Raw genomic sequence first — 11,110 nt, 5'->3', positions numbered from 1 at the left:
ACGTCAGTTAACGTCTCACGAGTCCACCAACCCTGATCCGGGAGCACCCCCCAACTCACCCCACTGAGTAGCACAGCTAGCATCAGCAGTCAACATAACTTGTAGCATCTAAAATCATTAATCACAAGTCCGAAGACAAACCCAGATGAAAGATACAGGGTCTTGTGAATAAAGCCACCATTTCAGATTTTTAAATGTTTTACAGGGAAGGACAGAATATGTAATATCTATTAGCTAACCCACATTAGCGACAGGACACGAATATTTTTACCCAGGGCAGATTCGGCTAGCGCCCACGTCCAGTTCACATGCACAACCAGATATGATATAACATCGATAAATGGGTCCTTACTATGGCCTTGATCTTTCCATGCAGAATGTTGATCAAAAGTGTCCTTTGTCAAGATAGTCCGTTGTTCGGTTCAGAATTTGTTCCTTTCCCACTCCCATTTAGCACAAGGCTACTGGTCCGAGTGGCACGGATCTCTCAAACGTAAATAAAATCAGACAACGGAACACACAAAACTCCACGGAAAAATTCAACATAATCGATTAAACTATATTGGAAAAAACATTTATACATACCGATGACTTATGCCGTCCACCATGTATCATAACAAAAATTTCGGACACGGAGATAGTTCTGCATACATAACGCCCAGCAACAACATACACTAAAACGCAGCGCAAATTCGAGCCATTCAGCCAAACCGGAAGTTGTCGGTCACGCCAAAAGAAATGGTCCATATTGCACGTCTAGTCCAGAATAAACAACAAGATTTCTTCTCTGACGTTTCCTCTTGACAACCAGAGGAAGGCGAATGGAGGTGTCGTTTCTGGTCATAGGGGGCACGGACCATATTTTAGCAGAGCTTTGAAGCCCAGCCATAACACATCATTGATTTTATGTTCTTGTGTCATGGAAAGGCTGTGGAATCTTCTGTATCACTCAGAGGACAAATTGAAAACAACGGTTTTAGAAACTAGGGATTGTTTTCTTTCAATGGTATTATTTACTATGCATATATAAGAGCCAATAATTGAATAAGAAGGCAGTTTAATCTGTAGAGCAAAATTATGCTACTGCGAAAATATTACCCCCTGTATTCTCAAGAGCGTTTTTAAGCAATATCACACCAGAGGGAGTGCTGATTGTGATTTCAGGTCTCAGGTTTTTGCCTGCTATATGAGTTCTGTTATACTCACAGACATCATTCAAACAGTTTTAGAAACTTCAGAGTTTTCTATCCAATAGTAAAATAAGCATATATTAGCATGTGGGACAGAGTAGGAGGCAGTTCCCTAGGCACGAAATTCATCCAAAAGTGATAATGCTGCCCCCTATACCAAAGAAGGTAATTATGCAAAACGTTTTGGAGGACTGTAATCTTCCTGCCCTGAACAGGAAGATTCCAACTTCCTGAAAAGGAATTATCTCTTGAAGAAATTTGAGAAACAATTAAATCTCTAATGAGTGGCAAGACCCTGGGCCCAGATGGGTACCCTGGTGAATTCTATAAAACATTCAGCAACATGCTCTCTCCCATACCTGCACAAAATGTTGGTTCAGGCCAATGATGATGGAGCTATCCCACCTACTTTGGATGAGGCGTTCATTACAGTTATACATAAGAAGGTAAAGATCCGAAAGAGTAGGGTCATACAGACCAATATCTCTCTTTAATACAGACCAAAAGATTTTAGCAAAAAACTCTGGGCTAAACAGGCTTGGACTTTTAATTGGCAAATTGGTCCATTCGGACCAGACTGGCTTATATCCCTACACGAAAACTCATTCTTCATTCTCAGGCGCCTCTCACATGATGTATTCTCACGAAGTTACCTAAGTGTACCCTTGCTGTTATCAGCTTGACGCCGAAAAAGCGCTTTGACCAAGTTAGTGGTCCTATCTATTCAAGGTCCTCAGAAATGTATATGGAGATGGGTTTTATAAATTCGGGATTTCAGCTTTTATATAGGAAACGCCCTGTGCGAGAATACTCACTAACCAATCCATTGTCGCCCCGATTTAACCTTTACAGAGGGACAAGGCAGGGTTGTGTGGCTGTCGCCTTATTGCTCTTCGGCCTAATTATTTGAACCTCTCGTCCAGGCCGGATCAGATCTCATGCGCAGCATCCACTACGCGCTTAAATTAACTAAAGATACCTCTAAATATTGATTTCCCTATACGCAGATGACAATTTCCTCTATGTAAACAGACCAAGCTAGTATCCCCAAGCTATACATCGATTGTGAATTAATTTGTTTGGTACCTTCTCGGGATACAGAATAAATTGGAACAAGAGCAAATTAAATGCCCATGCACGTTGAAAACACCTCTTGGCCTAGAACAATCGTCCAGTTAAGTTATCTTCAGAAAAACCTGTACCCTACCTAGGAATGTTTTATAAGTTACCCAAAACAATACTCCTCACTAATTTAAAGATAATCTTCCCCTCTCTTGATGCAAAACTCAAGGCAAGAAACATACAATTTTGAGAACTCTCCCCAATTTTCTCTGCTCGGAAGAATTTAATACCCATTTAAACCCACAACTGCTCTACCATATACCAGAACATCTCAGTTTTTACCTAAGTGCTTTCATAAACAACTGGACTCAATTATTCAATCATCTTCTCTCGCAAGGCCTTACACAGAGCCCCATTTTCAGAATTTTCACTTCCTGTTTGGAAGTCTGGTGCCAAATGAGTTCTGTTTTACTCACAGATATAATTCAGTTTTAGAAACTTCAGAGTGTTTTCTATCCAATAGTAATAATGATATGCATATCGTATGATCTAGAACAGAGTACGAGGCCGTTTAATTTGGGCACAATTTTTTCCCAAGTGAAAACAGCGCCCCCTATTCACTTTAATGAAGGGACGATACACAGACTGTCCATAGGCTATTCGATCATTTTAGCTATAATGACTCTTATGGCTAAAGCTGTGTTAATGTGAAAATAATCAATGATAAATAGGAACAAAGCACTTAAATAGCTCTATTGGTGAATCTAAATACAATTTCAAATAATAATCTGTTTCTTTGATATGTGGTACAGGAGCACCACTGATCAGCAACTCCATACACCTGACTCAGATGAAGGGTAAAGGAGCATTGACCAACATGGAGCTGTTACAGTGCAACAAATAAGTTACTCGGTTGGTGGCAATCTAGTGAAATTGACAATTTTTAAGTACTTGGCTATACTAATGGCGTTCATGTCAATCTTCGCCACCACTTCTCCTGTCACAAACAATATACTTGTCATGAACTAGTAATGTTCTGCCTGCACATGTCAGGATACTACATTCAATGTCCACTTTCTTTTTTGGATCTGACAACACATGCCACTGCTTTTGTGATAAATGCCAGATCCAAGCATCGTCTCTCACAGGTAAGATGCTTTTTCTGAACAGAGCACAGCATTTGGTTATGCAGAGAATTTTGTAGTGGTTCAGTGATGGTTGAGTTCATTCTTAGTGCTAGGTTGTCCACCTTACTATTGTTGATCCCTTATGTGTATGTTAATGATTATGTCATTAGCAAAAATCTGTATATCATAAGTATCCATGATGGTGTGTTCCAACCTCCATGATGTGCAGTCACACTTCAATGAGGATGCATATACCAAAAGGACATTGGAGAAYCATGTCAGACAGTGTGATGAAATAGAAAAGGCAAAGACGGACTTMCTTCACAACAGCCTGAGAAAAACATATGGGATCAATAGAAGGAGCAAGTTAGTTGAATTCCCAGCCTTTGATAATATACAACAAACTCCGCAAGACATTATGCATGTAATTCCGGAGGGCGTAGCCCAATTTGAAATCAAATGTGTTTTGAATCATCTTGTTGAGTCAGGACAGATTGATCTGGAGTTCTGCTATTCTTGGTTTCCCTTGTTCCCCTCTAGATGTTAGAGATCGGCCATCCCCAATTTCTGTTAGTACATTAACGTCAAGTGATGGTAAACTAAAACAGTCATCTGGGCAAATGCTTGTCCTGCTTGTCACATCTGCTCCTGCCACACCCCCTAGTGGTCATCTGTTGTCTGCTTGACCTGCAGCCAWTCCCCCAGTACACTCTCTCCCCCTCCTTTTCTGTTTGTATGTTATTGTGTGGTTGGAGACAGGTGTGGAGCAGATCCCTACCAGCTGCAACTCGTTCCATTATCAAGACCTCTACAAATACTCAGTTCTGCCACTTCCACTCTGCCAGATTGTAATCTRTGCTCAGTCAGTTTATGCTTCTAGCCATTATTATTAATCAAGATCATGTTACCCTGCTGTACCTATTTCCCTGCTTGACGCTGTTTATCCTCTCACTGCAGTTTTGCCGCCCTGACTCTGGCTCCTGTTCCACATCTCACCACCCTGCTACCCTGTTCTGGACTCACCACACCACCACTCCCTTGGATTCCCCTTCGGACCTGTTTACCATGTCCCAACCCAGCACACTCCAACCTCAGCCTCCACATCTGGTTTCTTACAACTCATCCAAGCTTCCCCTGATCTGCACTCCATATCTCCCTGTGTTACAATAAATACCTTGGTTCATTCATCTCTGTTTTCTCGTCTAAGTCCGCTCTTGGTTTCAGTACGATCTGGCCAAGATATGAACCCAGCAGACTTGGATACTCTCCAGTCAATGCTCATTGGTCAAGGCACCCTGCTCAATCAACATGACTAAGCTCTTAAAACCCTTCGGGAGACTATACATTTTTTCACGCGTTTTCACGGAACCTGTCTGTCCTACAGAATCAAACCTTCGCCCAAAGCTCACAACCTGCCCCAAGTCCCTCCTCTCCTCCCCGGGAGCCATTTGTTCCTATTCCAGAGCGCTACGATGGTAATCTCGGAACCTGCAGAGCCTTTTTGGTACAACGTTCACTATTATTTGAGCAACAGCCCAACTCTTTTGCTAGTGAATGAGCCAAGATTTCGTTTTTGATTGGTTGCCTCTGTGGAGCAGCGCTTTCCTGGGCCACTGCTGTGTGGGAGAGACAGTCACCTATTTGCTTCTCCTATAGTAGATTCACGGAGGAGATGAGGAAGGTTTTTGACCACCCGTGTTTGCAGAAAGGACGCTGCTAAACGACTCCTGTCCCTCCGTCAAGGCTCCCAGAGTGTMGCTGAAATGGCATGTGAGTTCCGCACCCTCGCCGCAGAGAGTGGCTGGGATGAGGAGGCTCTTCAGGGAGCATTCCGGAACTCACTCACTGAGACCTTAAAGGACGAGTTGGTGTCAAGGGAGGAGCCTGATGAWCTTGATGAACTAATTTCTCTCACTATCCGCATTGATAACCGTCTCCGGGAGCGGCGGAGAGAGAAGATAGTTAAGGTTGCAAATTCCTTAACATCTGCTTTAGTGCCTTGTTATTCTCCTCGGACTGTATCCCAACCCCAGGCATGTTCTGAACCTGAACCCATGCAGCTCGGCCGGACCCTTCTATCTCCAGAGGAGAGGCAGCAGCGTGTCGATACTAGGAGCTGCAATAAATATATAACTCAGAAGTCCATGATCTTTGCTAAAGTACTGAATGGTAAAATGCAAGAATTTGGACCGGTCAAAAACATATTTATTGTTGATTCTAGGCTTTATTGTTTGMAATATCAACCATTTCAAACTATACACTTTGATAGAAACGCCATTGCGTATCAAGTTGAGGTCCCACACCTTGCACAAACCACTGAGTTAGTGGATGCTGAAAAGCTGGTTGATTTGACCTCTTATTACACAATTAGCAAAACGATCCAAACTTATGTAAAAGTCAAATACCATCTTGGGGATGTAATAGAATTGTACAACAGTTCAAATTACTCTGTGTGTTCCCCAGATATGAAAAGTGTACTGTCTTTGTTCTGTACTGTATTTTGTCTACATTATTTCTGTGCTGTGTGTAAGACTGACATTAAAACAGTGAATTCCATTTGGGCATTATCTGTGAAGAGATTAAACAGATAAGATGCTTGAAATAAGAAAATCTGACTTTGACAAATCAGTTTTGTACCTGTCAGTGTTGATCAAACCGCTTTATAATTCTGGTAATTCTAGTTTCAAGCATTAAGTTACTCAGAACCAAAAATAAAATCTCAGTAACAAGTTATATGATCTTATTAAGATAATTAAGGTAAAAAAAGCTTGAAAAAAGTTAAATGCTCTAACAGAAAAACMACCTGGTAAGAAGAAATATCTTCTTACCTTGATTTAATATCTTGATTTAAGATATTTCATCTTACTTAGATTTACATTTTTGCATTGCAGCTCTTAAAACTTCTTGTCAATAGGGGGGCGCTATTTTCACTTTGGAAAAAATCGTGCCCAATTTAAACGGCCTCGTACTCTATTCTAGATCATACAATATGCATATTATTATTACTATTGGATAGAAAACACTCTCAAGTTTCTAAAACTGTTTGAATTATATCTGTGAGTAAAACAGAACTCATTTGGCAGCACACTTCCAGACAGGAAGTGAAAATTCTGAAAATGGGGCTCTGTTTCAGGGCCTGCCTATTCCACTAGATGTCAACAGGCAGTGGGAGGTGGAATGGGGTGTCTAGCTTGATCTGAGGTCGAACAAGAGCTTTTGGAGTGGCAGGTCAGGAATTTCCTTTCTCTACCAAGGCGCGAGGCYYAGCTCGACATTAGCTTCTGAAAAGCTTTCGGTTTACACGGCGAATATCTCCGGCTCTGATTTTATTTGATACAGTTGATAATATAATCGTAAAGTAAGTTTTTTCAACCGAGTTTTATCAGTTGATTCAACGTTTATTGGGACTTTTGGAGTTTTCCATTCTTTGCGTCAAGAGAGCACAAGGTTGAACGTTATCAACCTTGGCTAGCATTGTTGGCGCGAATTCGACAGAAGAAAAGGACATTCTAAAACCATACAACAATTTATTCTGGACCAAGGACTCCTTGTACAAGATTCTGATGGAAGCTCAGCAAACAGCAAAAGTAAGAACAATTTATGATGTTATTTCGTATTTCTGTGGAAAATGTTGATTCCTATTCTCTGCCATTTTGGCGAGCGCTGTCTCGCAATAACGCAAGCTGTTTGTTATGGTAAAGTTATTTTTTAAAATCTAACACGGCGGTTGCATTAAGAACCAGTGTATCTTTCATTTGCCATACAACAAGTATTTTTATGTAAAGTTTATGATGAGTTCTTTGGTCAGATTAGGTGAGTGTCCAAAATATCTCTGGAGATTCTGGTGAATCGATGCTACGTATTCACAATGAATAATCAGGATTTGTAGTTCTAAATATGCACATTTTCAAAACAAAACAATATGTATTGTATAACCTGATGTTATAAGACTGTCATCTGATGAAGTTGTTCAAGGTTAGTGATTATTTTATATGTTTTGCTTTTTTTTTGCGGTGAATAAATGCATTTGTGTGTTTGGCTATTGTGGTAAGCTAATATAATTCTATATTGTGTTTTCGCTGTAAAACACTTAAAAAATTGGAAATATTGGCTGGATTCACAAGATGTTTATCTTTCATTTGCTGTACACCATGTATTTTTCATAAATGTTTTTATGATGAGTATTTAGGTATTTCACGTTGCTCTCTGTAATTATTCTGGCTGCTTCGGTGCTATTTGTGATGGTAGCTGCAATGTAAAACTATGATTTATACCTCAAATATGCAAATTTTTCGAACAAAACATAAATGTATTGTATAACATGTTATAAGACTGTCATCTGATGAAGTTGTTTCTTGGTTAGTGACTAATTATATCTCTATTTGGTCGGTTTTGTGATAGCTACCTATGCGGTAGAAACATGGTGAAAATATGAGTCTTTGGCTATTGTGGTTAGCTAATATAATTCTATATTGTGTTTTCGCTGTAAAACATTTTAAAAATCGGAAATGATGGCTGGATTCACAAGATGTTTATTCTTCATTTGCTGTATTGGACTGTTTGATTTCATGAAAATTATATTATATGATATCCCTGTCCCATTAGGCTAGCCTATGCTAGTCAGCTTTTTTGATGAGGATGCTCCCGGATCCGGGATGGGTGTCACTGAAAGGTTAATTCTTAAGGCTAGGGGTTCCGCTATATCCAAAAATCTTAGTTTACATTGACGCGTTATGTTCAGTAATGTTGTGCCTCGAAAACATCCGCGAATTTGCAGAGAGCCACATCAATTTACAGAATACCATCATAAACTTTGATAAAAGATACAAGTGTTACGCACAGAATTAAAGATATACTTCTCCTTAATGCAACCGCTGTGTCGATTTCAAAAAAGCTTGACGGAAAAAGCACAACGACATAACAAGTAATCTGAGTACAGATTATTTTACTGTATTACAGTAAAAGTCAGAAATAGAGTTATAAATATTCACTTACCTTTGATGATCTTCATCAGAATGCACTCCCAGGAATCCCAGTTCCACAATAAATGTTCGATAAAGTTCATCTTTATGTCCAAATACCTCCTTTTTGTTAGCGCGTTTAGTTCACCAATTGAAATTCACAAGGCGCGGGCAAGTCCAGACGAAAGTCCAGACGAAAAGTCAAAAARGTTCTATTACAGTTCGTAGAAACATGTCAAACGATGTATAGAATCAATGTTTACGATGTTTTTATCATAAATCTTCATTAATGTTTCAACCGGACAATTCCAATGAAAAGGAACGCAGCTCGCTCTCACGGCCGCGCGCCTGACTTAGCTCATGGCATTCTGCCAGACCTCTTAGTCAAACAATTCTTATTCTCGCCCCCTTCACAGTAGAAGCCTGAAACAAGGTTCTAAAGACTGTTGACATCTAGTGGAAGCCGTAGGAAGTGCAATATGACACTGTATATTCGAAAGGCAATGACTTGAAAAACTACAAACCTCAGATTTCCCACTTCCAGGTTGGTTTTTTTCTCAGATTGTCGCCTGCCATATGAGTTCTGTTATACTCACAGACATCATTCAAACAGTTTTTGAAACTTCAGAGTGGTTTCTATCAAAATATACTAATAATATGCATATATTAGCTTCTGGGCCTGAGTAGCAGGCAGTTTACTCTGGGCACACTTTTCATCCGAACGTGAAAATGCCGCCCCCTATTAAGCAGCTCTGCAGTATTTTGTTTGTTRATGTAATTGTTTAGTGTCATCACATACAGCCAGGAAGAACTTTTGGATATTAGAGCGACGGTACTCACCAGAACTTCCAGCATTACGACCAGGATTACGACTTCCCAGGAGAGGATCCTTTGTTTGCTCCCCCCAGAGCAATTGAACTTATTCCAGAGGCTGACCCAAAACAATGCCGGCGGKGAAGACGTACTCGAGGCGGTCTTCTGGTCCGACTTAGGAAGCGTGCACACCACCCACCACTCCRGAGTATTTTACTCACTAATTTCCAATCTCTGGATAATATAATTGATGAGCTCAAGGCAAGAGTTGCTTTTCAGAGAGACACCAGGGATTGCAACATACTCTGCTTCACGGAAACATGGCTCTCTTGAGATATACTGTCTGACTCTGTAAAGCCAGATGGGTTCTCAGTACATCGCACCGACAGGAACACACATCTCTCCGGGAAACAGAAGGGTGGAGGTGTATGTTTTATGATTAACGACTTATGGTGGAACTGTGATAACATACAGGAACTCAAGTCCTTCTGTTCACCCGACCTAGAACATCTCACAATCAAATGCCGCCTGTACTAATTCCAGAGAGAATTTGTCAATAATAGCCACAGCGGTCTATATCCCCCCCAAGCGGATACCACGACAGCCCTCAAAGAACTTCACTGAACTTTATGCAAACTGGAAACCACATTTCCTGGGGCTGCATTTATTGTAACTGGGGATTTTAACGAAGCAAATTTGAGGGAAAGACTCCAGAAATTCTATCAACATATTGATTTTTGTACTCACGCTGTTAAATCCATCGACCATTTCTATACTACCTTCCAGAATGCATATATGGCTCTCCCCCGCCCTCCATTCGGGCAAATCGGATGACGATTCCATCTTGCTCCTCCCCTCCTATAGGCAGAAACTCAAACAGGAAGCAGCCGTGGTGAGGACTATTCAATGCTGGTCTGACCAATTGGAATCCACGCTTCWAGATTGTTTTCATCACACGGACTGGGATATGTTCAGAGTAGCTTCAAAAAATAATATCAACACATATACCAATACGGTGAATGAGTTTATCAGGAAGTGTATAGGAGATGTTGTACCCTCTGTGACTATTAAACCCTACCTCAACCAGAAAACGTGGATAGATGGGAGCATTCACGCAAAACTGAAAGCGCGAACCACCGCATTTAACCAGGGAAAGAAGACTGGGAATACGGAAAAATTCAAACAGTGTAGTTACTCCCTCCGCAAAGCAATCAAGCAGGCTAAACATCGGGATAGGGACAAAGTTGAGTCCCAGTTCAACGGATCAGACAGTTGCAGGATTCACAGACAATCACGGATTATAAAAGGAAAATCAGCCACCAACTCTTGCTTCCAGACYGGCTAAACACCTTCTTCGCTCGCTTTGAGGAGCGTGTTAAACCTCGCAAGGCTGCCGGGGCAAGATGGTATCCTTAGCCGCGTCCACAGAGCATGCACAGACCAGCTGGCTGGTGTGTTCACAAAAATATGAAATCTCTCCCTATCCCAGTCTGTTGTCCCCACATGCTTCAAGATGGCTACCATTGTCCCTGTACCTAAGAAAGAAAAGGTAATTGAACTAAATGACTATCGCCCATAGCACTAACCTCTGRCATCATGAAGTGCTTTGAGAGACTAGTCAAGGATCATATCATCTCCGCCTTACCTGCCACCCTAGACCCACTTCAATTTGCTTACTGCCCCAATAGATCCACAGATGATGCAATCGCCATCACACTGCACACTGTCCTGTCCATTCTGGACAAGAGGCATACCTATGTAACTCAGCATTCGACACCATAGTACCCTCCAAGCTCATCATCAAGCTCGAGGCCCTGGGTCTGAATCCTGCCCTGTGCAACTGGGTTCTGGACTTCCTGACGGGTCGCCCACAGGTGATGAAGGTAGGAAACAACACTTCCTCTTCGGTGATCCTCAACACTGGGACCCCACAAGGGTCCGTGCTCAGCCCCCTCCT

The sequence above is a fragment of the Salvelinus sp. IW2-2015 genome, linkage group LG14 (genome assembly GCF_002910315.2).
Source record: "Salvelinus sp. IW2-2015 linkage group LG14, ASM291031v2, whole genome shotgun sequence".
NCBI lineage: Eukaryota > Metazoa > Chordata > Actinopteri > Salmoniformes > Salmonidae > Salvelinus > Salvelinus sp. IW2-2015.
This window is presented reverse-complemented; position numbering follows the sequence as displayed.